General features: G+C 52.1%; 2 long non-coding RNA genes across 2 annotated transcripts; both read left to right on the forward strand.

Annotated features, from left to right (window-relative positions):
- The first annotated feature begins 551 nt into the window (after nt 1–551).
- On the forward strand, nt 552–3,725 carry LOC140599002 (uncharacterized). Its single transcript, XR_012001571.1, has 2 exons — nt 552–794; nt 1,428–3,725. It is a non-coding gene; the product is annotated as an uncharacterized lncRNA (long non-coding RNA).
- A 1,303-nt stretch (nt 3,726–5,028) lies between these two features.
- Nucleotides 5,029–6,784, forward strand: LOC140599003 (uncharacterized). The gene is made up of 2 exons (XR_012001572.1): nt 5,029–5,223; nt 6,133–6,784. It is a non-coding gene; the product is annotated as an uncharacterized lncRNA (long non-coding RNA).
- The last annotated feature ends 676 nt before the right edge of the window (nt 6,785–7,460 follow it).

Raw genomic sequence — 7,460 nt, forward strand, 5'->3', positions numbered from 1 at the left:
TTGGGCCTCTGAACTTCATTGTCCCGGGACAGAAAATGAGACTATTTTAAATTGTGGTTGTGAGGGTTAAATGGATGGATATATGCGAAAGGTCCAGCGTTATGAAGCAGCACCAGGAAGGCACTCAGATGTCCACTGAATTCGATTTTGATGAAAAGGAAGATTGAGGTTACTGGTTAAGACACAGAGACCTGAGTCTAGGAGGGCAGTGGTCCGGTCCTGTGGGTGGTGAGGAACCTGGCAAACACACTTCTGCCTTATTGTTAAAGTTAGTTATTTCAGCTCTGTCCAGTGATAAAATATATATATATATATATATATATTCCTTGTCCTCAAAAATCAACTCTCGTTAGAGAGCTTACCAAATTTTGGCAGCTCTGGGCTGAGTCGCGCAGTCCTGATTATTCGACCCTGGAGTAGAAGAAGTACATTTACAAGGCAAATCCACATTTAACTTTATGTAAGTGCTAAAACATCAAATTTTTCTGAGAAGATTCCATAAAGATTAAAGCACAATGTAAAATAATCTTTTTTTTTTTTTTTTTTGACAGGTTAGCATCTAGTACTTAAGAGCATCATCCACTTGAGCTTGGAAGACACCTTTTTTCAATTCTACATACTGATTACAAAAGCACTCTAAGGTTAAGGCAGTGAAACCAAATGGAGGCAAGCTGGGACAGTAGTTCAACCCCATAACCCTTCCATCACTTCATCTCAAAAGAATAAAGAGAAATGCTGACTTCTCCCACCCTGGCCACCCCGCGGAAGGGCCCATTTATTTTCAGGGAAATGAGGTGTGGGGGAGTGAGGAAAACATGGTCACTGTATGTCTGGACCTTCCTTTTGGGGGGTTGGAGGTGGGGGTGGAGCTATGAGAATGAAGGGCTCTAGGGTCCAAGGGCTGAGAGGCAGGTGTCCACTGGGGCGGGGGGGCCCTTTACATTGACCATGCACAGAGGGCAGCGCTGCCCTTTCCCAGCACATTGGCTTCCACGGTTTGGATTCCGAAGGGCAATCTAACAGCATTTTATCACTGCTTACAAATCTCAGCGATTGTGCCTATAACATGCGGAAGTAACTTTCTTTGCCGAATCTCAAGAAATTGACCTAATTCTTAAATTCCTCTTGAAAAATGCGAGCCCTCTGGATTGGAGTGGGGGTACACATTGCCTGGACTCTGTGTTTGCAAAGTCTGTCCATCTCGGGAGCACAGGGGGATGTAGGCTCCCTCTTACCTGCTCTGGAAAGTGGGGGGAATCATAGACCCTTCGGCCCACAGGCTCGCTGTTGGCCAGTGACTGCAGTTCTCCATCCCCAGAGCTCTTCTCCCGAGACCCTATTTTGCTACTTGAAATTGGGGTGTGGTGGGGGGGTGTGGTGGGGGGGCTGGGTGGTTCTTCATTTTTTTTTCCTTTTTCCTCTTGCAGCTCCAACTGGGTCCGTGGTAAATGGAGGTCTCAGCCAGCCTCTCACCAAAAGAAATTGCTAATTGGGAAGCAGCGCCACCTGGTGAGGGACGCGGACAATGCCAGCAAGCAGATGTTCTTTCCCACTGACCTAATTTAGAGAAAATTGAACGTAAGGCAGAAAACATTTGAGACTGTAAGCCTGTGCCCAAAACCTTAAAGAATGCAGGCAGCTGGCCATAAAAGTAATTTGAGCAATCTTCTCTCTCGGTCATCACATTCAAAGTTTATTATAAACATCTGAAACGCATCGATGATCCTTGACAGTTTCCTCTGCACTCTCCCCTGTGTCCATCGGTCAGCACAGTGTGGAGGGCATGGGACCTTCCTCCTTCCCATCTTACAGATTCGGAACTCAGGGTCCAGCAGGGGTGAGTGCCAGAGACACACCAATGAGGAAGACCAGGCCCCAGCTTACCTCCTGCCCCCGACAGGTGCTTCTCTGCTGAACCCGGGCAGTGACCTGGTAAGCCCTGTAAAACATAAGAGACCCATGATCTTAACACCCTTGGGGCCTCTGGACTTATGGGAGCGGGTAGGGGCTGGGTCCTAGCTGGTCCGAGCGTCTCCTTTCTGTGTCTTGTTGAGGGACTTGAAGATGTGGGATGAGGGAAAGTTGGCAGAGATGGGAAGCCCGGGACTTTCAGAAGTAGCTATTAAGCGTTTGCCTGTTTCAGATAAATTCAGGGGAAGCAACTCTCAGCTACGTCCAGGGTTTTAAACATGCACAAATATCCTCCGTTGGAACACTGAGTTTTTAATTATCTTCAGGTATCTCAATAGAGCACTATGTGAATATTCTGTTAGTGGGGAGGCTGCAGAACTTGAGAAACAGCAGAAATGAAGTAGCAGGGCGAGCAGCAAAGACACGTAACTGTTGATATGTTTAAAGCTCCGACATGTAGACTGTCCCAAGCACTCCCTCTACCAGTTACCATCATTCCCAAACAACCCAAAGGCCAAGAATGACGGCAGCAAGATTACCTCCAAGCAGGAAGTGACAGTGACACCTGCCCCGAAAGCCTTCCTAAATGCTAAGGATGACACCAAGTTACCTAGTCGTTACTCAGTGCTCATTCTTGCTAGCACATCAGGGCCAGGTCATGTTTGTAACATGGTCACTCAGTTGTGTCCCAGGTGCCGTCATCAAGTGAACTTGTAGAAGAGATGGCATTCGTCGTGATTTTGTTCCTGGCACCCACCCACAGTACACATGACCTTTCTCCGGCTCATTGACGGAATGGAGGAAACATTTACTCTATAAAAGAGGAGGATCAAATTGACAAAATACGTAAAGCACTCCGTGTCTGACACATAGTAGGTACTCAAGAAATTCATAACGGTAGCCAATACCTTATTGCCCAAGATGCCACTAGCTCATTTCTGCGTCCATTTTTACAGTAGGGGAAATGGCACAAAGGCTGAGTATCCAAGGGCACAGAGCAATTATTAAGGGACTCAGCTAGGATTGGAACCTGTGGCTCGTACCCACTGGGCTCCTCTGTAGCTATGTACCTATGTCGTGGGATTTTGGTAGACGTGTCAGCGTGATGGTACAGAGCTTCCTGTGATGGGATCAGGCCAGTGGGACTTGCAGGTAGGCGCTGCCTTAAACTCTGTCGTCTTGAACACCTGGCCCTCCTAGACCTTTTGTTTTCTTACTCGAAAGCTGACTTGGAAAAGATGGTAGAGATTGAACAATGATCTTGAAATTCTGTGACTTGAATCTTGCTTTTTCATTTTAAGGGGTTTATTGAAGCTTTAGAATTCTTTGCCTTCACACTCACTTTTGGTTTAACGGATTTGAAGTCCTTGTTGGGTGTGGTAAGGAACACAAACCCCAACTGTGGGCAGTAAGTTGACGGGAGGGAGAATTTTCCAGGTCCTTGGGGTAGAGCCCTGAGGAGACCCCACTAGGTGGCAGTGTAACCAGCGTGCTGGCTGTGGGATCCAACTGAAGAGCGCTTTTATGTCCCTGCTTAACCCTCCGTCCTGACTTGCTCAGTTCGTCCCTCCTTGTATTGATAAAAGTTTCTGTTTATGGGGCCTTTCAGTCAAAAAATAAAGCCCATATTCCCGAGTCTTGTGTGGAAGGAAGCAGGGTTAGGCATAGCCTGCACACTGGCGACCACCTAAGGTCCACGGATGAGAAAGGCTTTTACATCTTCAAATGGTCGAAAAAGAGTAACTCTTCACGACACATGAAAATTATATGAAATTCAAATTTCAATGTCTACAAATAAAGTTTATTGGAACACAGCCACTCATTCATGTGTTGTTACGGCTGCTTTCGTCCTACGACAGAGCCTGAAGTAGTGACAGTCTCTTTATGGAAGAAGCTTGCTGACCCCTGACCTCTATCAGCCCCATCTAAGTGAAAATAAGACTTTCCAATGTCTTTAAAGTTCTAATGTGTGAGCGTAGGAATTTGCGGGAATTTGCACTGCGTCCTTTTGGTGCTGTTTTCTTGGCACAATAGAAATAGCATAGGGTGCGGGAGCCGGCCTGCCCACGGTAGTAAGGGGCACACCTAGCTGCGACCTGGTGACCAGCGGGGGACCACAGGGAGTGGAGAGCTGGACTCTGGCAGCCTCAAAGGCCACAGCATTCTCCCTGGGCCAAGAAGCAAGGAGGCCGGAGCGGGGGCGGGGGGACAGCGTCCTTGGTCCCTGACGAGGGGCTGCAGAAGCGCTGCCACGGCGCCCCGGGCGGGAGCTGGGAGGGCGGGGCGGGGGGGGGGGGGCTCGACGGGACGGGGCGCCCCGGGCGGGAGCGGGGGGGGGGGGGCTCGACGGGACGGGGCGCCCCGGGCGGGAGCTGGGAGGGCGGGGGGTGGGGGGGCTCGACGGGACGGGGCGCCCCGGGCGGGAGCGGGGGGGGGGGCTCGACGGGACGGGGCGCCCCGGGCGGGAGCTGGGAGGGCGGGGGGTGGGGGGGCTCGACGGACGGGGCGCGCGGGGGAGCGGCTCGGAGGGGAAATCCTGCCGCCTTCTGCCCGCTGTCTCGGCCTGCGGCCTCGGATCCCCTGAGGGGCTCGAGCAAAACCCCAGGTTCCTGACTCCCTTCTCCAAACTCAGGCCCGCGGAATGGGGTGCCCAAGTCGGGGGGGAGCAAGCAGAGCCGGCAAGGGCGGGAATGACGCCGCCCGGGTTCTGAAGGGGGAGAGCGCGCGGTGCCCGGAAAGCAAACGTGTGTTGTTTTTGTTTTTGTTTTTCTCTGGCCACCACTGGTCCTTGCGGCAGGATCAGGAGTCGCCACCGGAGAGCTTGGCAGTGGGGGTCCCCGGGGCGGGGGGCGGGGGGGGGGGGCGCCGGGCCGGCCCGGAGCTGCAGCGCGGTCGCGGGCCCCATCCTAAGCCGGGGAGCGGGGGCGGCGGCGGGGCCTCCCTGCCAGGACGCGGTGGGGTCCCTCCGCCCGAGCCCCCCTCCCCCTTCCCCCTCCCCCGGGGGTCCCCCCGCCCGAGCCCCCGCCCGAGCCCGAGCGCGCGTCCGCGGCCGGCAGGGGGCGCCTCCGAGGCTGCCCGCCGGGTCCTGGGCGTCCCCCCGCCCCCCGGCCTCCCGCCACCGCCGAGCCACACCAGCCGGCCCGAGGGTGCCTAGGTGCAGGCCGGGCCCGACGCCGCAGCGCCGCCCCCGGGACTCGTGGGGACCGGAGAAGGCGAGGCCGGTGCCCGGGGCGCCTGCTGGGTTTCCGGGGCGACCTGACGCCGCCAGGCAAGCGCTTTCCCGGCGTTTCCGAGGGATCCGCCTACTAACCAGTGAGTGACAGAACAACTGTATTTGAGCAGGTCCCTGGACACCCGTTGACACTCAGGCCAGTTGCCGGTTTTCGTTACGGGCAGCGCCCTAGTGCCCCGCGTGCACTGGTTTGGATCCTGAGCCGCCGCCTGAGCGGGAGCCGCCGAGCTCGCTCCCTCCCTGCAGGGGCAGGTGACAGGTGCGCCCGCGGGTGCCGCGAGCCCGAGAGCTCAGACATGAACACGGCCCCAGCACATCGGGAGCTCGACACGTTGTTTCGTTTCCATCAGGAATGTTTTCTTGTTCAAAACCCACCTACCTGTTTCAGGGCCTTTCAGAATTAGAAATGCCTCTTTTCTGTGGATTAGACTGCCCCCTCTGTTCTTCCGTTTGTGTTAGCTGCTTCTGTTTCATGGGATCATCATCCTCCCATACGTGTATTTTATATCTTTCCTTTTTATAATGGATGAGCCAATACTGATACTTCGATTTCTAAAGTTCATCATATTAGGGTTCAGGGTCGTGTTATGACAAACGTGTGACATGTACCCACCACCACCGTCTCCTACAGAACAGTTCCACCGCCCTCCAAACCCCCTGTGCTCTCTGCTTCCTCACCCGTCCCTCCCACCCCCAGCAACCACGGATCATTCTATTGTCTCCATGGTTTTGCTTTCTCTAGAATAGAATGTCACATAGTTGGAAGCATACAGGACGTAGCCTTGTCTGATTGGCTTCATTTGCGGGGTAATTTGAATCTATGGTTCCTCTGTGTCTTTACATGAAATGATAGCTCTTGCCCTTTTTTGCTGAATATTTCATTGTGTGGATGGACCAAAGTTTATCCATCTACCCACTGAAGGATATCTTGAGTGCTCCCAGGATTTGGCAATTATGAATAAAAAACTGCTCTTAACATCCATGTGCAGGTGTTGTGTGGACATATATTCTCAACTTATGGGCAAATACCGAGGAGTGCAGTTGCCGAACCATGTGGTAAGATAGGGTTAGCCTTATAAGAAACCTCCAAACTGTCCTCCATCTTGCATGGCTTCCACTTTGCATCCTCACCAGCAATGAATGGAAGTTCCTGTTTCTCCACGTCCTCACCAGCATTTGGTGATATCAGTGTTTTAGATTTTAGCCGTCCTAGTAAGCACATAGTAGTGTATTATTGCATGAATTTGCCATTACCTAATGACGTACCATTGGAGCATCTTTTCATATGCTTGTTTGTCATCTTTTGGGGGGAGGTGTCTGTTCAGAACTTTTGCTGATTTTTAAAAAATGGGTTGTTTTTTTTTTAAGATTTTATTCATGATAAACAGAGAGAGAGAGAGAGAGATTGAGAGAAGCAGGCTCCACGCAGGGAGCCCAACGCAGGACTCAATCCTGAGACTCGATCCCGGGACTCCAGGATCACACCCTGGGCCAAAGGCAGGTGCTAAACCACCAAGCCGTCCAGGGATCCCCTGGGTTGTTTGTTTTCTTATGTTGAGTTTGAGGCATACTTTGTGTGTTTTGGGTATTAATCCTTTGTCAGATATGAGTTTTGAAAAGATTTTTCTCCTTGTCTCTTCATTCCGTTGATGCTTCATTCTTTCTATTGCAATGAAACGGAAATGTGGGAATCCTGAGAGAAGCCAGTCAGGGGGTTTCACTTGGTCACTATTCTTGTCAGATGCACACCAAGCGGTCTCCAGTGGCACTTCCTTGTGCATTCAGCAACGTGCCAGGACTGGATTCCTCAGTGGTTGCCAAGCCCTTGACCCAGAGCTGGCACAGATCATTTGGCGGTGGAGTAGACCCTGGGGTCTTCCAAGTCACTTCCTTGTAGGGATAACCAGTTACTTTAATTACTTGCCTGGAAGTCAGAAATTGTGGGCCAACAGTGACATCCCCTTATAATTTCTTCAACCTTATTTGGGACACAAAGGCTGAGTTCCTCCCCCAATTTATTTCTAGAGACATGCATAGTAAAAGAAGGAGTAAGCCAGTTTTAAAACGCCAGGATCAGGCAAGGCCTGCAGCTGTTGTGACTCCTTTCTGGAACACACACACAGACCTTCACAGGGCCTCGGAGGAACAAAAGACAATGGTTTGGGCCATAAATCCTGCCCGAGTCTCACAGGATGGGAAATCTGTGCTTGGCAGTGGGAGGGAAGCTGTGCTCCGTAGAGGGGCTCTTCCTGTGAGTCTCCAGAACCCTCCTCCAACCCCACTCACCTCATGACAAACTGATGTGCTGTCCTATGGC

Source organism: Vulpes vulpes, chromosome 5, assembly GCF_048418805.1.
Source record: "Vulpes vulpes isolate BD-2025 chromosome 5, VulVul3, whole genome shotgun sequence".
Taxonomy (NCBI): Eukaryota; Metazoa; Chordata; class Mammalia; order Carnivora; family Canidae; genus Vulpes; species Vulpes vulpes.